Source organism: Muntiacus reevesi, chromosome 8, assembly GCF_963930625.1.
Source record: "Muntiacus reevesi chromosome 8, mMunRee1.1, whole genome shotgun sequence".
NCBI lineage: Eukaryota > Metazoa > Chordata > Mammalia > Artiodactyla > Cervidae > Muntiacus > Muntiacus reevesi.
This window is the reverse complement of record NC_089256.1, coordinates 35,096,519-35,120,624: the sequence shown is the minus strand read 5'-3', so window position 1 is coordinate 35,120,624 and position 24,106 is coordinate 35,096,519.

Genomic DNA, 24,106 nt, shown 5'->3' with positions numbered 1-24,106 from the left:
CAATGTTAATGTTTTAAATCAATGTTAATGTTTTACCACATCGTCGTCTAGAACATCAAATCTGAGCCTTTGTACATTCTGAATTCAAACTAATGAATTTGATTTTTATAAATTGTTTTTCTCCTTTGACAGGAAATTATGACAGTAGAATTGTGTTTTGTAAAGTTTGTGTTCCAAGATCAAGATGCTTGTCCTGTCCATCCTGCTTGCCTATATTCTAAGCACAAAGCTGATGCTTTTGCAAATCAAGTTCCAAGCTGCTTTAACCTGGCAGAAATCTTCAGTTCCCTGGAACTAGTCTTCCCAACCTGGAGAAACCTAAAAGGATAATTCTAAGATCACTTCTGAGGGCAAGGAGAGATGAGGTTGTTGGGGGGTGGGGGGGTTGGTGGGGGTGTGTCACAGGGGACAATGGCTATTTAAGCAACAGTGAAGGGACTTTCCCGGTGACGCAGTGGCTAAGACTCCACGCTCCCAGTATAGGGGCCCAGGTTCAATCCTTGGTCAGGGAGCTAGATTCCCATTGCCATAACTGATACCCTGGGCAGCCAAATAAATAAATATTTAAAGCAACAGCATGAAGGAAGGAAATATTTCCTAGAATAAGAAAAAAAAAAAAGGAAATGGAGGCAGAGATTAGGAGAGCGGGTGGACAGATGAGGGAATGTGTTTCTGAGGGGTGGCTGTGACCCCCAATCTTCCCGATGAGGGCAAATCGCTGGGGCACAGAGCAAGGTCTGACCTGGAGAGACCCCAGGAGTCAGGTCCAGGGTGCCTCAGTGCTAAGAGTGACGTACTGGGACTGATGGATTAGGACCTTCTTCATTTCTAGAAGTTATCGAAGACCCTGGAACCTTCGTGTGACACCAGGCAGGGTGGGGGAGGGTCACGGCACGTCGTAACTGTGATTAAATTTCCCAGCAGCACAGCAGGGTGAGTCAGAAGAAAGTTGATTTGAGGGGAAAAAAAGGTAAAACTTCCTGCACACCTGTGGCCCCAGATTCATACCCACTCCACATATCTGCTTCATCTGAATTCCACGCTTATCTATTACGAAGAGGAAACCTTTTTAATTTTTTTTCTCCTAATTATGCCTAAGGTATCATGATGTAGAATACCAATCTTGTAAATTTGTTTCTAAGATACTGTGAGTTCCCGAGAAAGTCCCAACTTGCTTGATTTTGATTCAATGAAGGCAGACTTGAACTAATTGTGTCGCCTCTAAGATTTGAAAATAATTGAATCTCTGTTTCTGTCTTTTGATCCAAGTCCTAGAGAGTAGTTCTCAATATAATAATATTTTCCTAGCATCACTTCAGTAGTCAAACAAGAATGTAATCCAAAAAGCCCCCTGTATTCACAGAGACAATGCTCTTATGATGAAACCACAGAAAGAAGTTGTAATTAATGCAAGAAATAAGGCGAACAATCTATTAACATAATCTGAATGAAATCCTTGCACTGTTAAATGCAGACACTAAGTGCTCATATAATACTTTATTAATTGACGAAGTATTTATCCACAGGGAAATGAGGATAAGAGACCGTACACTTTGTCAGATGACAGGAAAATGTATTAGAGCTTCATAAGAAATGCATACAATTCAAACAATAGCGTGATTATCTTTTTAAAGCAATTACATTTAATCTCAGAAGAAAGAATAAATACATTAATTCTTCTCTGTTCCCTGATAAGCCAGCAAGATACATAAACGATCATTTTTTTCCCTCCAGCTCTGGAGGCTGGTGGCAATCGAGTGAGTACTGCTCAAACAACTTCTACAGTGAAATACCACTTAGCACAGGAAAACGCATTATGAGATTAACTGACTTTGGGCTGAACAGAATCCTCTTCCCTGGGAAGCCCTGGTTTGAACTTGACTTTGCACATTCCTTTCAGCTTTGGAGACTTGGATGATAAGAAGTTGCACCACCCAAATATAAATGGGGTGGGGGATGAACTGGGTATTTGGGATTAACATAGACATGCTACTATATTTAAAAGAGATAAACAACAAACACCCACTGTATAGCCTAGGGAGCTCTATGCACTATTCTGCAATAACTTAAATAGGATATATAGATACATATATATGTACATGTATAACTGAATCCCTTTGCTGTGTACCTGAAATTAACATAAAACTGTAAATTAATTATCATCCAATATAAAATAAAAATTTAAAAGAAAATGGTGTTTGGTACTGAATTTCAAGTGTTTTCCCTACCCTGCTATGCTGGGCTGAACCAAGTATGATCATTGAGGCTGGCTTTTCCTCTTAAAACTCCAAATGCAATGAAAGCAAAGGAGGCAGGGTCGCGATTCCTTTCTCTCGGACCCGTTCAGTTTCTTCTTGGCTTTCCAGAATTGAAAGCTTGTCTTTCATCTACATTAGCTGACTGTGACAACTAAACAAGGTCACGCAGCCACCAGCTAGAGAGGAGACAAGAACCTTGTCCCCACGGTCCTCGCTCGTCACCTCCTAAGCAATGGCCAGGCCTCCACAGCCCCCGTTTCCAGCCCACACCACTCCCTTGCTGTCAGCCTCCAAAGGCTGCTCCGCCTTCTATAACAATCGCTCCAGAAGGGCCGCCTCTCTCAGCTGCTGGCCCCTCAGAAAGAGCCTTCTCAGTTGACCCCTGGACCCTAGACCCAGGGTACTGTGTTTCTTCAGACGCTGTCACTCCTCACTGGGCTGGCAACAGATGGGAATAAAGTATCGTGTGAGTTAGCCCATTGTAATGTTTTTCTTCTTAAAACTTATCTGTCATATGCCCTGTGGGGGAAAACACTGTAAATGTTACGTGGCTGAGTACGTTTGGCAAAAAAATGGCCTGCGGTATCTCCCCCTAGGAGACGGACAAGGCTTGCTGGCAATTACAAACTCTGAAAAGTTTCATCAGAAAGAGGCTCATTACATTTGGTTTGCTAATGATTACCTTACTTCTTTGATCACTGAATTTTTTATTTTGGCTGCATTGACTTTTCGTTGTGGTGCAAGGGCATTCTGGTGGGAGGCGGCTTCTATCTAGTGTCAGTCTGTGGGTTTATCCTGTTGCAGAGCGCCGGCTCTAGAGCACCTGGGCTTCAGCAGTAGAGCACACGGACTCTCAAGTTGTGATGTGCCGGCTTGGTTGCTGTGCTGCATGTGGGATCTTAGATTCCCCAAGAGGTGAACCTATGTCCACTGCATCAGAAAGTGGGTTCTTAATCACTGGACCTCCAGGTAGGTCCCTGATCTTTGAATTTTCAAAAGTATTTTCAAATACAATATTAGACATTAAAACTCCATGGGTGAGGGTAAGGGTAGGTAAAAAGATACAAACAAAACAGCAACAAACATTCCATGGAACTAGTTTTCAATAGAACATAATTTAAGAAGCCAGGTCTAAACTATTTAAATGTGACTTAAAAGATAAAGACGTCATGGCTTTCAAAAGAGAAGTGAAGTGAAAGTTGCTCAGTCATGTCTGACTCTTTGTGACCCCATGGACTATGTAGTCCATGGAATTCTTCAGGCCAGAATACTGGAGTAAGTAGCTGTTCCCTTCTCCAGGGTTCAAAAGAGAAGTTGATTGCTTTTGTATATGTATTTTTAGGATAAGGTTGGTATGATATTAATATGAATTAGAAAGGTACCTGGTCTCTTTCACCTAGTTTTTGTAGGATTCTCATAAACTCCTTTAACATTGTGGCCGTAATACATGTACTGAAGATTCTGGAGAAAAGACAGTGAGGCAGTTGGTCCCTGTCGTCTTTCTTGTTGCTGCCATGGCCTTCCTTCCTGACCACCTCTGACAAAGAGCACCAATGCCAGAAAACAAGGAGCTGAGGAGAAAAGTGATCAAGTCATTTTAACAAATCCTGTGTCTTTAGGGGCTAAAAAATTTGTCATAGTCTGTTGGGGGCGTTATAAGAAAATAATGTGGACTGTTTGGCTTATAAAAATGAGCATTTATTTCTCTCAGTTCTGGAGCCTGGACGCGCATGAATCAAAGTCTTGGCAGATTCAGGGCCTGGTGAGGGCGCCCTTTCCTTCTTCATAGACAGCCATGGTGCTCCTCACAGGACCTGTCCTCATATGGCGGAAGGGAGGAGGCAGCCCTCGGGGCCCCTTCTATAAGGGCACTAATCTCACTCATGAGGGCGGCAGACTCATGACGGCTATGGTGCGCCTCTCAGGGCCTGTCCTCACATGGCGGAAGTGAGGAGGGAGCTTGCAGGGCCCCTTTTATGAGGGGACTAATCTCACTCATGAGGGCCGCAGACTCATGACGGCCATGATGCTCCTCACAGGACCTGTCCTCACTTGGCAGAAGTGAGGAGGGAGCTCGCAGGGCCGCTATAGAGGGGACTGATCTCACTCATGAGGGCCGCAGACTCATGACGGCCATGATGCTCCTCACAGGACCTGTCCTCACACGGCAGAAGTGAGGAGGGAACTCGCAGGGCCCCTTTTATGAGGGGACTGATCTCACTCATGAGGGCCGCAGTCTCATGACCTTGTCACCTGGTAGAGGGCCCACCACCTAATACCATTACATTGGGAGTTAGGATTTCAGGACATGGGTTTGGGGAGACACAAACAGTTAACCTACAGCATAATCACACTGACATCATCCTAGTTATTCTCTGCTACTTCATCCTCTTATATAAGTGCAAAGTGTAAGATCACTGTCATTCTCAAGATAAAGCAACCAGACTGCAGTGAGGGGCTACACTTTTTGCTTGCCTTCTGTATATCTTTTCACTTTCACTTTTTCCCTACCTCTCCATTTTTAAAAAAAATATTGGATTATAATTGATTTACAATATAGAATTAGTTTCAGGTGTACAACAAAGTGATTCTGTTATATGTATATCTCTATTCTTTTTAGATTCATTTCAAATGTAGGTTGTCACAGAATATTGAGTAGAGTTCCTTGTGCTATACAGTAGGTCCTTGCTGATTATCAATCTTATACATAGCAGCGTGTGTATGCTTATCCCAAACTCCTGATTTATCTCTCCCCCTCACATTTCTTATTTGGTAACCATAAGTTTGTTTTCTGTTTGTAAGTCTGTTTCCATTTTGTAAATAAGTTCACTTGTATCATTTTTAAAGTTAGATTCCACATATGAGAGATATCATACAATATTTGTCTTTCTCTGTCTGACTTACTTCATTTAGTATGATAATCGCTAGATCCATTGATGTTGCTGTGAATGTCATTATTTTGGTCTTTTTTAAATGGCTGAATAATATTCCATTGTATATATATGCCACATTTTCTTTAACCATTCCTCCGTCAATGGACATTCACGTTGTTTCTCTGTCTTGGCTTTTGGAAACAGTGCTACAATGAACATTAGGTTGCATATATCCATTTTAATTAAGACCTTCTCCAGACATATGCTCAAAGGTGGAATTGCTGGATCATAAAAGAGTTGGACGTGACTGAGTGACTGAACTGAACTGACTGAAAAGAGTTTTATTTTTAGTTTTTCCAGGAATCTCCGTTCCTTCCTCTGCATTTTCTTTAGTGAATTTTCTCACTGTATTTCTTCCTTTATTTTTCTTTAATTACTGCATTTCCTTAATTTTAAAGTATTATTAATTGTAAGATATACCATAGATTAACTAAAAGCTTGGTGGAGGGGAAGAAGTTACAATGATTTGACACATCAATTCTAAGAGGCATACTAATTTTATACATTTATTTATATAGCAATTATCAAGGCTTGTTATGCACCAAACACATTCTAGGCATGTTTCATCTATTAACTCATTTAATCTTTATAATAACTCTGTCATGGAGTTACTGTTATTGTTCCTATTTTAGAGATGAGGAAACATGCATGAAGAAACAAGGAAATGCCCCTACATCACACAACTGGTAAGTGACAGGGACTAGGTTCAAGCTTAGCAGTTCTTACCACCACCCTGTTCTGCCTCAAAAAAATTCTGAACCCCAAGAAAGAGAAGATTTTAGTTGAGAAAATTTTGTTTTTGTTTCCCAAGTGATACAGGGCAATAAAGATCAGAAACATAAACATTAAACCACTACCAAATTTTTAGTTCTATATCTGAGATATTTATTGAGCCATAGTTGAGTCCTGGTGCAGAGGGCTTTCCTTTCAGAGGAAGAGAGGTTCTACCTTTCTACCCCAAGGTAGTCACAGCTGTGTTGGGAAAAAAGAGACCCACATATAAACTGAAGCGCAGGAAAGAAGACAGCCCTTTGGAGTGTAGCCGCAGATTGATTGTTTAGATGCTACTCTGAAGGTTCTGGCCTCCTGCTTGAGGTCACACGGTGGTGAGAGGTGGAGCTAGAGTTAAACTCTGACCGAGTGACCTCAGAGTGACTGCTTCACACACTCTCCAGGCCTCTCTGCCACTTCTTAGGGGTCTTTGAAAACTGCTATGCAGAAGGATCATCTTAAATCTGAGGCATGAGTTCCATGTAGCTGGTCCAGTGGTGGTAATCTTTATTTTTGATCATTTTCTTTTGAAATACTTTCGCAAACGTCACTGCTTGAGGAGAAGTAAGGCTGAAGTGAAAGTTTGAGAAGCCAGTGATGGTGTCCAAGAATCATCAAAATTTAGAGCCAAGAGTTTGGGAAGAGCTCAGATTTTCTGCCCGTGGGGCATGAGTCTGCTGTTGATTGTCATCGTGTAAGCCGGAAAGTTGTCCGAAGCACACCGGCTCCTGTGTCTGTTTATTCAGTTTCTTTATTTCTCATTTTAGGCTCGGCAATTCTTTATTATTTTTTAAATGCAATGCTTAAAATCCGGGTTACATTTACTCCATTCAGAACACATGAAAGTTTTTGCCACAGAGTAAGTGCCTTATAGAATCTTCATTGCAATCTCTTTTTCAACTGCCTGATTCTTAAAATAAATTTCAAAAATGCCTCTGGGGCACTCTGCTCAGGTCGAGAAGCTCTATTAGTGGTCTTTTGACCTCATAAGCAGTAGTGATACCATTTCTAAGCAGAAATAGCAGGAACATGTTCACAATCCATTACAGGGAATATGAGGTCAGTAACAATGAACTTGACTGACAAGTTGGAGAAAGGTTTATTCTCTAGCAGGGAAAAAGCCACATGGCATATTTTCCTGAATGGATGAGTTGTCAAGTGACAGAGTTCAGTGGGGCTTTAGGGAACATTCTGCATGTGGCTATAAATAACTTTGTTCTTGTTTATTCTGGAAACTGGCTCTACTCAGGAAAGACCTTGAGAGTCATGGAGTCAAAATTGTGTGTCGTTACCCTGCATCCGAAGTGACCAGAGTCATCACCCTGCCTTTACCTTGGATGACTGTAGCAAGGAGAATCAGCTTTCCAAACAGATAACACCTTATGCAGAATTGACTTACGGGGAAAGTTTATCCTCAGTGTAGAAAATAAGCAGGGACATTCAAGCCTGGCACGTTTTGAGGATAGACTAGTTTCATAGGCGGAGGAAACACCTATAAAAGATTGCTTGAAGTAGCTAAAATCAAAATTACAGGGAGGCCTGGCGTGCTGCGGTTCATGTGGTCACAGAGTCGGACACGACTGAGTGGCTGAACTGAACTGACTGAATGATTCTAACACTAGTTTCCAAGTTCTTTTCTGAGTCACTGAAAATCATATTAGGAATCACAGTTTTATGTCAGTGATGTTTGGGAATGAATCAACTCAGAAGACCTCAGATCCCACGTGACTGGGACTCACGTCTTCATGGGGGTCTCTGGAGACACATCTAGATGGACTTATCTGTTACATACTCTCAGGAGCCCTGCATTTGTTAGTGACACTTGCAATAATTATAAGTGACACCCATCAGGATCTCTGTTTCCCAGTCCTCTGCAGGTACACTTTCTTTGCCATTATTTGACTTCCCCCTTCCAGGGGAAAGCTGACAACTTGTCCTGCATCACTCAGGATGCCTAGGAAAGTACTTTAATTCTCTCAGTATCTGTTACCTTCTCATTGAAAACCTGCTCCAGAATCCATTTCGATTAGTTTTTACCATCTAATTACCACCACTCTGGCCTTCATTCTCTAAGGAGTGTGGCCTGCCATCCTGATTTGCCTGCATCCTCGCTGTAGGGCTTTCTGGGCTAAAACTGGAGAGCTCTTGAGCAAATCAGAATAACTTGTTCACCTTATTCTCCAAGATACCAGTATTCAACTCTATTATGTACAACAAATGGCCCAACCATTGCAGACCACACAGATGAAATGAATGCACAAAAGAAGACAACACCCACTTACAGCTGAGACATCAGTGTAGCTGAGGGCCTGGTCCTCTCTCCTCTCATCCTGGGTCTAAAAAACACAACAAACTCTTGCAGTTCTAAAACCACCATACATCTGGGATTGCAAGTATTATGAGCTAAAGGTTTACACTCGTCCCCCAAATTCATATGTTTAAATCCTAACCCCCAGTGTGGATTAAGGGGTGGGGGAGCCTTTGGGAGGTGATTAGGTTATGAGGGTGGGGTTCTTGTGAACAGAATTAGTGACCTTGAACAGGAACCATAGAGAGCTCTCTTCTCCTCTCTGCCATGTGAAGACTCAATGAAAACACAGCCATCTGCAACCAGGAAGAGGCCTCTCACCAGACCCAGAGTCCAGAACCAGAGTCCAGACCCAGAGTCCTCTGGCACCTCAATCTTGGACTTCCCAGCCTCAGGAACTGTGAAAAATACATTTCTGTTGTTTACAACCCACTTAATTTATGGTATTCTGTTAGCACAGACCAAATTGACTGATAGAAGGGTCCCAGGCAAAATATTCAGGCAGGTTTCAACATGAGAGAGCATATATTTGTCTTTTAGAAATCAGTGTCTGGCATCATTCTAGGTAGAGGAACAGATCTGGAGGTACATGGAACATGCCTTTCTGTGGCTAACACTATATCTTGTGCCAATTAGGCGCTCAATAAGTATCTGTTGAATCAAACCATAAATACCCTAAAACTGTGTAAAAAGTGGAAAAATATTTTTTAAGAAAAACTAAATCATCTCATATAAGAAGAGCTCCAATGCAACTCCATTGCAGCTCCAATGGAGTTCATTCAGTGTCTCCTTGGTTATCGAGAACCACGTTCTTTCCGTCTTTTCCCCTCCCACTGTCTGGATCCTTTCTGTGTCTCCTCTCATTGGCATGAGATGGTGGTCATAGACCATGTGACCACATCAGTAGAGGAAAAAGGCAGAATGTACTCCTCTTCTTTTGTTGTGGGGGAGGGTATTCTACAGCAGCTCAGACCAGATTTCCCTTTCAGACTCGTGAGTTTAATAAATGGAGTTTAGGAGAACTAATCTCTAGGGGAGCAGTGCAAAGTCTCCCAACCAGAAGTGGGAAGGCTATTTGTTGGGCAGCAAACAGGCATGTCTACTCATAGGAAAAGTGAGCTGTTGTCGGCAGTTTGGGTTGATGATGAGATTTACCATAAAATTAAGGTAGATGTAGAAAAAAAAAAATCTGTGATAATTTTGAAGCCATATTGTGGTAGAGACTGACTAGTCATTCATGTGAATAATATCTTCTTCCATGATACATAGAAAAACTATCATTCCTAGCTTCCCTTGAAATTAGAATAAGGCCATGTGACCGAGTTCTGGCCAATGAAATGTGGGTAAAAGTGCCTACAGAGAGACCAACCAAGAAAGCCATATCTTCCTTACAAGACTGAGATTCAAATGAAAAATCAATCTGTACTGATGTCTGTCACTACAAGTTCTAAGCTTACTTGTTATTGCAGCATAATCTCTCCTGCTTTGTTTCATAATCTCTTCTAAGTAGGAAAATCTCACACAAAGTCCTAGTAGTTCTTTTACTGATGTCATGCAAGATCAAAACTGAACACTCCATTCATTCTTTATGATATATTCTTGTGACTCCAGAAGTCATCTTATATTTAAGAGTTGACTAGATTCATATCTTGAAAATCCGTCCCCTTAGCAGAGTTTATTTGTGCAAAAATATGGACTGAGCCCATTGATTTATTTTCATCATTTCCACAGAAGTTAATGCAAATTCAAGACGAGGTTGGACTCAATTTCATGCTGTGTGACACTGTGAAAGGAAACGTTATGGGGTCAGTCATGTAAGTCCTTACTTCTTATGCCAGTCTTCATACCCTCGAGTGCTGTCATTGTGTCATTCAAACATTTAAGAAAATATGGGCAGATTTTGTTAGTCTCAAGGATTATGAAGATGAACAAGGCCTTGTCCTTATAGAGATGACTGCTTATGTGTCGTATGAGCTATAGTAAAAGTATGTGCATGGTGCAGTTAGCACAGGAGACAGCATTGCTAAATCTGCCTCGAGGATGATTCCACTCCACGCATCATACAGTCAGTCTGTTCAGGTTGCTATACCAAATTACCATAGGCTGAGTGGCTTGTAAAAAACAGAAATGTATTTCTCACGCTTCTGGAGGCTGGGAAGTCCAAGGTCAATGTGCGAGTGTGTTTGGTGTCTGCTGAGGGCCCACTTCCTTTCACAGTGGCCATTTGTTTGCTGAATCATCATATGGTGAAGGGGTAAGGGAACTCTCAGGAGTCTCTTCTATAAGGCCATTGACCTCATTCACGGGGGCTCCACTCACCTGACTTAGTTACCTCCCAAAGTCTCATTAGGATACCATCACACTGGGCATCAGTTTTCAACATATGAATTTTGGGGGGATATAAGCATTCAGTCTATAGTACATATATATAGGCCAATTTAGTGATAAGGGTGATGTCAATATTCACTAAAGTTAACCTTTATCCTTAGTGTAAAGCTCTGTTCTGGTCAATCAGAAGGCACTTTTGTTTATACTACAATCTTGGGAAGATGACTATTTATTAATTGGCTCTTATGAGTTTATACAAGCCAGTTCAAGAATACCACTGACATAATCAGGTAAGGTTCTCCTCATCAATATGTCTCAGTATAAGGATACTTTTAAAATACCTTTTCCAATTAGGATTGTGTCATCTACTTCTGCTTTATTGACTATGCCAAAGCCTTTGACTGTGTGGATCACAACAAACTGTGGAAAATTCTTAAAGAGATCAGAATACCAGACCACCTAACCTGCTTCCTGAGAAATCTGTATGCAGGTCAAGAAGCAACAGTTACAACCAGACATGGAACAGTGGACTGGTTCCAAATTGGGAAAGGAGTACGCCAAGGCTGTATATTGTCACCCTGCTTATTTAACTTATATGCAGAGAACATCAGGTGAAATGCCAGGCTGATGAAGCTCAAACTGGAATCAAGATTGCTGGGAGAAATATCAATAACCTTAGATACGCAAATGACCACCTTTATGGCAGAAAGTGAAGAGGAACTAAAGAGCCTCTTGATGAAAGTGAAAGAGGAGAGTGAAAAAGCTGACCTAAAACTCAACATTCAAAAAACTAAGATCATGGCATCTGGTCCCATCACTTCATGACAGATAGATGGAGAAACAATGGAAACAGTGTCAGATTTTATTTCCTTGGTCTCCAAAATCTCTGCAGACATGAAATTAAAAGATGCTTGCTCTTTGGAAGAAAAGCTATGACCAACCTAGACAGCATATTAAAAAGCAGAGACATTACTTTGTGACAAAGATCCATCTAGTCAAAGCTATGGGGTGCAGTAATCATGTATGGAGGTGAGAGTTGGACTGTAAAGAAAGCTGAGCACCGAAGAATTGATGCTTTTGAGCTGTGGTGTTGGAGAAGACTCTTGAGAGTCCCTTGGACTGCAAGGACATCCAACCAGACCATCCTAAAGGAAATCAGTCCTGAAAATTCATTGGAAGTTCTGATGAGCTCCAATACTTTGGCTACTTGATGTGAAGAACAGACTTATTGGAAAAGACCTTAATACTGGGAAAGATTGAAGGTGGGAGGAGAAGGGGATGGCAGAGGATGAGATGATTGGATGGCATCACAGAATCTATGGACATGAGTTTGAGCAAGCTTCAGGAGTTGATGATAGACAGGGAAGCCTGGCATGCTGCAGTCCATGCGGTCACAAAGAGTCGGGCATGACTGAACTGAATGTTTACTTATTCATGAATCCTTCAACAAATATTATTTTTCGCTTACTCTTTGCTTTGCCCTAATACAGATGCTGAGGATATACCAGAAAACAAACCATACATGGCTTTTGTCATTGTGGACTTTCTGTTCTAGTGGAGAGTGATAAACAAAATGGAGAAAAATAAAGTGGGTTAAAGGGGATCCTGAGCGCTTATGGGAAATGCTACTTTATATGTGATGGTCTTAGAAATCTTTCATTGGTCAGATCCCATTTGAACAAGATTTGAAAGAAGTGATGGAGAAAGATATGCCAATAAAGAAGAAGACATCCAGGTGCAAAGATTTTGAAGGGGGAGTGTGCTTGGTATGTTTGAAAAAGAGCAAGAAAACCACTGTGTCCTGATTGAAATGAGTAGGGGGTAAAGTGGTAGGAAGTCAGGTAATCAAGGTGTTGGGGTTAGGAGGGGGATTCTATCGATAGTTAAAGTATGTTGAATGCCTTCTCTGCAGCAAAAGCAGTGGTAAGAATTCTGTGTGTGCTCTTCTTAGTCGCTCAGTTGTTTCTGACTCTTTGTGACCCCGCGGACTGAAGCCTGCTAGGCTCCTTTGCCATGGGCATTCTCCAGGTAAGAATACTGAAGTTGGTTGCCATACCCTCATCCAGGGGATCTTCCCAATTCAGGGATCAAACCCAGGTCTCTCGCTTTGGAGGAGAATTCTTTACCGTCTGAGCCACTGGGGAAGCCCAAGAATACTGGAGTGGGTAGCCTATCCCTTCTCCAGGGGATCTTCCCAACCCAGGAATCGAACCAGGGTCTCCTGTCTTGCAGGGAGATTCTTTACAAGCTGAGCTCCCACGGAAGCCCAATAATTATATAGCCATTTTTAAATTTAATACTTTCAAAGCTATGACAGAGTTCATTTCCCACCCTTTACTAATGATTAATTTGAGGCCTTTAGTACTGTTTTAGTTTGGGTTACTCTATAAGTAAACCCTGAAACAAGATCTGAGTGCAAATAGTTTTATTTGAGAGATGATTCTTGAAGATGCCAACTGGAAACTTGGGAAGCCAGTCAGAGAAAGGAAGAAAACAAAAAATGATGTTATCAAGGCAACTACAATTATGGGCAACTGAAGCTCAAGCTCATGTGGTAGGGGTGGACTCTAAAAGCCAGAGAAAACAAATGCCTGTCAGAGTTGTCATATCAGAAGGGTAATATTTGTAGCCTAAACTTCCATCAGTCATAGGTTGGGGCTGCACCCCAAAGGGCACCAATTCTCTGGCTGTTGCCCTTTATAATTTTGGGACATTCTTCAGGTCACTGGAGAAAGCCTTCAGACAGAGATGCTCAGGAGTTAGCAGTTGGAAGCTGGCCCACAGTGCAGACATGAGTGAGACACGGACAGCATCTGTCCCAGGCTGCTAGGCAACTGGTGTTTTGCAGAATCTGGATTTTCCCACAAACCCATGTGGTGCCGGAGAATGAACTTAAAACATCAGTAGAATCTCCATAAGGCTTATTTCTGTGTCACATGGAAGGTTAACTCGCTTTATTTAATAGAGGTCAACACAGTCCCATGGTTCTGAACTCTACCGAAAATTCACAACAGGTATTCCAATTTGCTTTAGTTTTCTTTCTTTTTTTTCTTTGCTTTCTTTAGTTAATTTTTAAATGGCCATATAGTTGATTTATAATGTTGCTTTACTTTCTTCTCTATAGCAAAGTGATTCAGTTATACATACATACATACACATATATATGTATATACATATATATATACATTCTCCTGTAAATATGCTTTTCCATTATAGTTAATCATAAGATATTAAATATAGGACTCTGCACTAGGACTTTGTTGCTTGTCCATTCTGTATGTAAAAGCTTCTATCTGCTAACCCCAACTTTCTACTCCATCCCTCCACCAATGCCTTCCCTCTTGGAAACCAGCAGTTTGACCTCTGTGTGATTTTGTTTCTGTTTCATAGACAGGTTCATTTGTGTCATATTTTAGATTCCACATGTAGGTGATCTCATATGGTATTTGTCTTTGTCTGGCTTACTTCATTTTGTATGATAATTTCTAGTTGCATCCATGTTGTGGCAAGGGGCATTATTTCATTCTTTTTGATGGCTGAGTAGTATTCCATTATATATATACACACATATATATGTATGTATTGTACATATACATTATATACACATATATACAATACATAGACATATATACACACATACATACATATGTATGTATTGTACACATATATTATACATACATCCATACATATATGCACATACCACATCTTCTTTGTCTATTCCTCTGCTGAAGAATATTTAAGCTTTAAGCTGTTTCCATGTCTCGGCTATAATGCTGCTATAAACATAGGAGTGACTGTATATGTTTGAGTTACAGTTTTCTCTGGATACTTGCCCAGAAGTAGGATTGCTGAATCATATGGCAATTCTTATTTTAGTTTTCTGAGGAACCTCCATAATGTTTTCCACAGTGGCTGTGCAAGCTTACATTTCCACCAACAGTATAGGAAGATCCTCCTTTCTCCATACCCTCTCCAGCATTTGTTACTTGTAGACTTTTTAATGAGGGCCATTCTGACCAGTGTGAGGTGGTACCTCATTGTAGTTTTGATTTGCTTTCTCTAATAATTCCAATGTGTTTCCTCCAACAACCCCAAAAGGTGACCAAGAAGAATCATGAAGTTTATTCCAACATGATTGTATCTATAAAGACCATTGAAAAAGTGCCAGCAAAGAGATTTTCATGAAGTCTAAAGCCACAGGTGTCTAAATCTAGGATCAGAGATTTGTCACCAGGCATGGTTCCAAAGAGAACATGAGGAGTTACTTGGCATTCTCAAAGATTAAATGTGGTTCTTCCTTCTCTGAACTGTGATGGCCAAGAAGATGAGGGATGCTTTAATGTGAGAGTACTCAATGCTGTGAGAAAAAGGAGGGATATTGTGTTAAAAGAGAAGGCTGCGGCATTCTCAATGAAGTGCCTGTCCAAGGAATCCCACCACGTACACATATAAATAGATCCAAAGCTGCTCTGGCTTGCAGGGGACAGCCTGTGTGTGCCTGTGGTCTCCCTGCTCATCTGAACACGACACTTAGAAAGCAGAGATGGGAACTAGAAGTGACTGGTGAAAGCCCTTGGGTGATGCCCATCCATGTGCTCCAGGAAGCCCTGCTGTCCGCAAAGGTAGTCACCAGGCTTCCAGAGGAAATTCTACTGGGAGTGTGCTACAGAAGGCTTTGCATAAATTAAGTGAAACGCAACCATTCCTAGACCTGAGAGATCACATTGTTTTCCTCTCCAATCTCCAGTTAGATTATTTATTTGAAATGGTATCAAACATGCCTGTCCCTAGGCAAGGAGTAAAATAGCAATTTTGAGGCTGAACATAAGGGAAAGAGAACAAAAGATTAAAGCAATCAAAATAAAACGGGGCATGTTTTGGGGGAAAAAAAAGTCTAAAGCATGGCAAAGACAATCCCATTCTTTGCCGGTACATAAAGAGCCGACATTCAATCAATAAACGTTAAGGGCATGTTTAAGACGAGTGTTGTTCTTGGGTGTAGAAAAATGGATATTATGGCAGAGGAAGCCATGATCAAAACCAATGGTTTCTAACCATTTTTAAGCAGCAGAATGCTTTTATTCAAATGTAATTGTACATGGAGTTCAATTGATAAAGCAGATAAAAATGCAGCTGCTCCAATAGAGTGAGGGGAGTCCAAGGGCACTGTACCTCTGCCTCTCTTTTTTTTCTCCTGCAGCTGCTCCTGTAGCCCTGCCAGGGAATCCTTGCACTCTGCAAAATGGAATTTGAAAAGCAAATATTGGAATGTTGCAGCTTCTATCCATTTCCCACTTTCGCAGATATTACACACTATTAGCTCCTTTTAAACTGCTAGACATACACTAATAAAGTTGCCAATCTTTCTCTTTTCTTGTGTTCATGATTTTGCAGAATGCAAATTGAGCTGAAAGATGAGCCAATAAAAGTACGGGATTTGAAACCAGCCCATCTCACACTTCCTGCTGTCCCTGCCGGGACTGGCAGGAGACGGTGTGTGTGAGCGATGTGTGATAGTCACACCCGTGAGAACATTCTTGCCTGACCTCAGGAGATAGTTTATTTGAACTTCTTGTCACTTCCCAGATCCTCGACCTTGGGACTGTTGGTAATTTGCATTGCTTCTACAGAAGAAGTCAGATATATTTAGTATTTATCTTGAGGAGGTCTGAGACCTTAGGTGAACGCTGCATCTAGTTCGCTGCAATGATTAATTCATAGATCCTAAAGCTAAAGGGTGCTTTCTGTGCCCTGTCTGCCTCGTTCTTTGAAAAGCAGCAGGATGGTTTAATGGCTTAAATGCACTAGTGATGAAGGGAGGAGGGGAGATCAGGGCTTCTGGTCCCATGAGGAGCTCTAGGCATGGAATCAAACAGGGCTATTTAACCCCTGCTTAAGCCGTAAGCGGGATGGAGAGGTCCGTGGCCCTGTGATTTAAATCATCACCACTCTCCAACGAGGAGGATAAGGTGGGTCTGTGTTGCCCTGTGTGGATGGTTTGAGGAATGAGAAAGCAGCCTGTGATATACTTTTTGCTTAAAGAGAAATAGCAGTGAGAGCAGGGGTCAGGAGAAGTACATAGACTCAAACTCCTAAGCTTTTCCTACCTGCAACCTGCTTTCTTACATGTAAAATGAGAACAAGAATAAGTACAAAGCTAGGTTCGGTTATTTACTCAGATTAGTCACACTTTTTACCACCTCATGGGAGGAATAAACTTTTCTATCACATTGATGGGTTTAGCTATACAACTGGACTGCCCTCACGCTGGGGAAAGGTTGAGGGCAGGAGGAGAAGGGGACAACAGAGGACGACATGGTTGGATGGTATCACCAACTCGATGGACATGGGTTTGGGTGGACTCCGAGAGTTGGTGATGGACAGGGAGACCTGGTGTGCTGCGGTTCATGGGATCGCAAAGAGTCAGACACGACTGAGCAAATGAACTGAACTGAACATGCAGGGCACCACGCACCTCACCACAGTTTGGCTTTGTGCTTCACCATGTAACATGCACGGCTCATGGGATACTGGCAGACAGCATGCAGTAGCAGTTAAGCGTGTGCTTGCCATGAGAAATCCATGCTCTGGCTGCTAGCTAAACAGGAGGGGCTTGTGGAACAGCTTCAACCTATGGAACCAAACTGCAACCTAAGCAACCAACCCGCTGCCGAACCACAGGTAAATGAGCAAGTGTGTTTTGAAGGCTCTGAGTTTTAGGGTACTTTGTTACACAGCAATGGCTAACCAATGCACTTAAGTTTTTACCCACAAGTATTCCATAAAGAATTCCTGCTTTGATAAACAACGCTTACATTAGTATTTGGGTCAATGTCTTTTCCTTTGAATATTGCTGATGAGTAAATGAGTATCATAGTCATATTCTGGTGGGAAAATTCATGACAGTATGTTCTTTCCACACTGCAAGGGAAGTTCCCATCTCTCCTGCCCCATCCTTCAAATTCTTTCATATCCCATGTGGAACACTGAGAAGGTGACAGAATTAAACTCTCCTTGTGACTTTGTTCCTTTTGGAAAGAGAACTTTTTGTTGCAATCAATGAAAATGGAAGGCTTTCCAAGAGCCTTTCTGGGTGTGCAGCGCTGAGGACATGAAAGCTTGTGCCTCTGCTGCTGGCTTCCCATCGCCTGGGGAGCTTCACCTCCTTGCATTACACTTCCCTGATTTACATAATGGGGCTGATTATAATTGCCAACCTCACAGGATTGTTGTGCGAATTAACTAATGTTGTAAAGTGCTTAGAGGTCCATAGATGAAAGGTGCTCTATAAGCCTATTATTATGTCATCAAAAATGAAATTCCAAGAAGATTACACTTTCATTTAAATTTCCATTAATTTTGTCATCATTCTAGATGAATTCTCCCTGGTTTTCTAGAGCAAAAATAAATAAATAAGTAGGAGAAAAGGATGATATGTTAAAATATGAAGCATTCATATGGAAAGGAAATTAGCTAGAAAAACCTAACACTTAAAAGTGATTTTTAAATTATTATCCTTTAATGAACCCTGATCATGTAATCAATATTATGTAAAACCCAGATATGGTCTCTGAGTTTACAAACTAAATTATGAACCTGACTAATTAAATAGCTAACATTTCTTATTTTGAGTGTGCGGGAATGAATGCTATATAAAGACCTCTAACTCAACTTGCTTTTAAATTGGACTTCTCAATAGCCTCAAAAGATTAAGCAAGATTATAAGTGTATATAAAAAGTACATTTATGAGGTTATCATGTGGTCTACTTAATTCTATTCTGAGTCTGGTATTGTCTCGTATTCTGAAATGATATTGATAGTCGGTATGGTGACCTGAAGGTAATTAGCACCATAAAGTTTGAGTGTAAACTTTCTCTTCAAACTGGGAGATGCTAAAAATTCAAACATCTTGTTTAATGTCTTCATTTTACAGATATGAAAACAGACCCTCTGAGTCTTTAAATAATTCACACAAAGTCATGTGGCTAGAAGTTGGTGGATATGGACCTCCAAAGGCTCTATTCAATGCTGTTTTGAATACAGCTATTTATAACTATGAACAAGGGAATTCGTTTCTTATCCACGTTTTAATGTGAATTACTTCTCCCAGGCATCAAAGGGACCTTATATGGATGTTTCCAAGCCTCATTGTTCATTGAATAAGTTTCTTGTATTAATGCTAGTAAAATGACTGCATTCATTGACCAAATACTGATTTAAGCAAACTTAACTTTATTGGGTAACCTAAACACACACAAATGAGTCCTTTTTCCAGGATTGTTGACAAGAGATGGCAGATGTGACGCTGGATTCCGTTTCCTTTTTTGGAAATCCGGGGAGTAGATTACATACCATCCAGTCCCCCAAGTCTAAATGCCTAAGCCACTAAGATCCAGGTTCATTACAAGCGGTGAATGGCACCAGATCCTACGCGTGTAACAAGGAGAGCTCATTGGATTCCACTGAATTTTAATGGCAGTTGAAAGAGATGGATATTGTTGCTTCATTTTCCATTAGACAGATGCTATATACAGATAATAAGGGAAAAGTCTGTTTAGAAGCCTAATGCACACTTATTTCTTAGGTTGTCTCATGCTGCTGATGTCTGAAGATGCAAATTTTTTCTTTTAAATTGGAGTGAGGGTAGCGGCACCATGTCCAAGTAAACTTCACTGGATTATGGATGGGGGAGATTACATTTCATGGGAGGACTGCAGAGCTGCCAAAAGAAGGCTGAAAGACAAATGCCTGCCTTAAATATTGAGACAGAGATAGATGGACTGCAGGGGGCAGGCTCAGAAAGCGGCAGCGAAGCCTCTCGTCGCTGGGAGCCTCATCCCTGCCGTGGGTTTCATCTTTCTTCTCTGCTGCCGTTTTATCCACGGATTCACCTTCTGCGTCTCAGACAGGGAGAATGTCGGTTGCCTAACATTAAGGAGAATCCTCATGGGAACTTATTCACTCGTTCACCAATTCATGCGTTCTTGGGGTACTTCTTACTCTGGGAGGCACTGTGAGAGCTGGTGTAGTGTCTAATACTGTCGCTCATTTCTACACCGTGCTTCCTATATTTTGCATACTGTGCAGTGTATGGTTACTATAACTGTATGATGCTGTAATTGTATAATTATGCTATCCTCATTTGACAAGTGAGGGAAGTAAAACATGTATTCACCATGTTTTTATTTTCTATATCTTATGACGTTTTGACATCTTAAAACTCTTGCCTCCCCTCCTCCGGGCAGCCGATTTTCAGAGAGAGAAAAGGCCTCACTCAGCCAGGAGTGGGTTTGTCATGAAACGAAGAGAAAGTCGCTCAGTTGTGTCTGACTGTTTGCGACCCCGTGGACTGTAGCCCACCAGGCTCCTCCATCCATGGGATCCTCCAGGCAAGAACACTGGAGTGGGTTGCCGTGTCCTCCTCCAGGGGATCTTACCAACCCAGGGATCAAACCCGTGCCTCCTGTGTCTCCCACATTGCAGGTGGATTCTTTACCCCTGAGCCACTGGAGAAGCCCAAGTGAGCCAATTCTAAAATATTCATGCTGTGCTGCCTTGCCATTCCCACAGAAGCCCAGATAAAAGCTCTGATTGAGCTTACCCCCTTGCTCCGCTTTGGCCTGAATCTGGTGCTTCCTTCATGACCCATAGTGGCCTGTCCTGCATTGTGTTTCTTTCAATGGTACCAACTGCTCCATGCTGACACTCAGTCATTATAGATTAAGACTCAGGTACCATTCAATCATAAGGCTAATAAGGTGAAGAGGGGTGGGGTGTGGGACTACCTGGGCTATTGACTCTCGTCTGTGCTTTTAACATATGTGCTACACTGACATAAACAAGATAGTTCTCATAAAGCGCTCACAGTCCTGTGGGGAAACAGTCAGAAGTCAACAATGATAAGGGAACATGCATACACGTCTATGAAGCTGTCACCATTGTGGCTAGCTCACTCAATGACACTGTCAATGTGAAAAGAAGGTATATGTTGGTTTAGTTAGGATTTGGTTAGACTTGGCACAGAACTTGCTGCGTGGTTCAGTTCAAGACATACTTAAGCACCCACACTGGGCAGGCACTTTCTCGGTTACTGGAGGTCCAGAAAGGGGCAGCGTTGGAACACACGACCGAGGCGTAGGGTGGAGGGTAGAGGTGCCTGAACAAATAACCATGGTGCAGGGCAGCAGGTGCAACACAATGGCCTCCACGGATGGGTCATCAACTCGGTTCTTAAGAGGAAGTTGGGACATGTGAGCTGCAAAATTATTGTGAAAAATTGAATCTTTGGGAAGTTTTCTGGGAGATGACAGAAGGCAGTGGGGGAGGCATACAGAGTGCGGAGGCTCATTTGGTTGGAAGGGTCAGAATTTGCAAGGATTTTCAAAGTCATCAGGCAAGACCGATGAACTGGTTTGCATCTTTGAAGCCTCTGGCTGTGCTGACCAGCATATGTGAGGCCATGTTATACTCATGATTCAAGCCGGGGTCACAAACCTTACTGTATGCCAAGGAAGAGCATGTCACAGAAGTAGAGAGAGTGACAATTTTAGGAACTTAGTAGCTCTGCATTCAAATCCTGACTTTCTAGCTTACTCGCCATGGGATTTGGGGGAGTTACTTAACTTTCTGTGCAGTTAAATGGAGGCAATTTCACTTATTTCAAGTGTACAAAGTGCCTAATACACAGTTAGGAGAAAAGGGTTTTCTTTTATGTTCTGGACCTCTCTGGGCCCCTTAATCAAAAGATGCATACATGTGTCAAACTCTCAAGAAGACTACATGAATTCTAAGAATATTGCAAAGGCCATGGTAGCAAGACCCCACCGTGGTTTTCGTCAGTATGCCCTACAGTGTGAGAGCAACAAAAATAAGCTGAACAGTTTTCTGCCTTCCTCCTTCTCTTGACTAACCTCTTAGCGTTATCCCTTTCTTGGATGAGCCTGAAGCATGAGGACATTTGTGAATTTTTGGACTATGAGGGGCTGGGGTGCATTGGTGAAAGATCACTTCTAAGAAGCGAGGATGACACATGAAAAGCAGGATTATGGATAAAACGGGTGAGTGAATTGCTTTCAGTTTTGCAGTTCACGTTTTTCATTTGTACAATGCCTCATCAGCAAAAGATCAGGCCCCTACACGTCCTCTGGGTCTCCCCACTGGTTGCTGCATCAGACTTCCCTGGAGGAGGCACGGGCCCTGTTTTACGCGTGTCTGCTGCATGCCATGCCGTCCAGGGCCCTCAGTGTAAACGTGTGTCTCAGTGGCTTGTTCTAGGCTCGCTAAACCACTGACTGGCACATTTGAACTCGGTTCTTCGGGGCTTCCCTCTTGTCGACGTTATGAACTAGGTGGACCCCTGGATTCGCCATCAGTATGAACTTCCTTATATCAGCCACCCAGTCATCATTTGACCTCATGTTCTGGATCCTCAGAAGCTCATTCATTGTGAATGAGCAGGCATCAGCAGCGTGCTTTTTAATGCCTCTTTATCCAGAGCTCCACAAGGAAAGATCTGAAGTCAGACTCTATATTACATCCTGACTTCCTCCCATGTTAGTCTGATGACTTCAAGACAAGTAGAAATTTCTGTGGAACTCAGGTTCCTCAGCCGTAACAGTGCTGACCTCGTAACTTGTTGGGGTTGTTAAATGAGACAGTGTTTAGCCCCACGTATGGTATACAGTCAGTACACTAAAGAGCGTAGTTAGGAAATTCCCGGGTGGTCTAGTGGTTAGGACCTGCATTTTTGCTCAGATGATCAAGCTGTCCTGGGATGTACAGATCAGCAGTCACTAACCTCATGTGGTTGTTTGCATCTAAATTGGTTTAAATGTAGACAGACCAGTTCCTCAGTTGCACCAGCCGTATTTTAAGTGCCCTGGAGTCATCTGTGGCTACTGGCTACTGGTACTGGACGTGGAACATTTCCACCATCACAGAATGTCTGATTGCGCTGACGACATTGCTGTCGAACTCTAAAAATATCATAAAAGAAAATGTGCAATGCACCACAAACTTAAAAAAAAAAAACCCACCTCATCTGTGTGTTCTAAGGGGGTTTTCGACTCAAAGAAATATCCCAAACACCCACCTACAGCATGTGTAAAATGTGTAAACCTTTTGAAACAATTAGTGCATACACTGCTCCTCTCCACATTGTTTGGAGCTTGCTTCTCCCCGCCCCTCCTCCATGTTCAATATCTGTCTGATGGAGTTACGTTCCATATGTAATATTGTTACAGGTGCAAAATTGTTTCTTTCAATCCTGAATGCGGTTGCACATGTGCGGCAATAGCTCTGAAGGCCAGCACACGATTACCGCCGATCCAGGCCTCTCTCACAGTCTGTGGGTCAACAGCGTTCTTCTTTGCTTGCTAATGCTTTATTGTCTCTTAGTATACATTGGAATAATAATGGTAATTTATGCAGATATTTTGTATGCATAGCAAATAATGAGAAACACCTGCAGAAATTTCCCTCCTTCTCCGAGTTCAGCAACTAATTATATTTTTAAATAATGGCTACCATTGAACACAATTATCCAAATCACTTTAAGTAATGGAATCTTTTTAAGGTGTTTTTGAAAATTTTAGCACAGTTTTTAAACACTCATTTTTATCTAGAAGATGGGAGGGGAAAAAAAGGCTAGTGGGCGGCTTACTCACCCAAAAAGCAGTCTCTGCCAAGGACGGATCCATCCTCTAGTCTCCGCTGGGTCCAGATCTGGCTCCCAAGGCTCTGACTGGTGAAAACCGGGTTTCTCTAGAGTTCACCTGGCTGGTTTGGGCAGCTTGTTCTGCCTTCCCTTCTTCCTTTCTTGATGCGATATGAAAATAATTAGATTACCTCTAATTTTTTCTTTTAAAAAGTGTAAACTGCCACGTGACTTCCCAATATTTGAGGGGAGAAGCACCCACGGGAAGTCAGATCTCTGGTTTCCTCTGCTCTCTGAATCTCAATTTCCTCTTCTGGAAGACCGAGGTGGAGCACTTCCAACAGGCTTTCTAACCCTAAGAACTACCAGCGCGTTGGGACCCATGGGCCCCTGAAGCCTAGCATCAGGGATCAAGGTCACCGAAGACAATCTGGAAAATAATAGTAGTGGTTGACCAAGAACAAGACTAGGAAGAAGTGGACATTTCCTCCCCATTTCTGACCCACAGACTGTGGTCTTAACTAGAGCAAGTTCCAGACATTTTTTGATCTCTCTCTCTCTCTATATATATAATTGATATAAGCATGCGTTCGTGCTAAGCTTCTTCAGCTGTGTCTGACTCTTTGTAACCCTTTGGACTGTAGCCCACCAGGCTTCTCTGCCCAAGGAATTTCCAAGAGAAATATACCCTGCCAACCTCCTCTGTCCATGGGGATTCTCCAGGCAAGGATATTGGAGTGGCTGGCCATGCCCTCCTGCAGAGGATCTTCCTGATCCAGGGGTCGAAACTGCATCTCTCACATCTCCTGCACTGGCAGGCAGGTTTTTCACCACTAGTGCCACGTGGGAAGC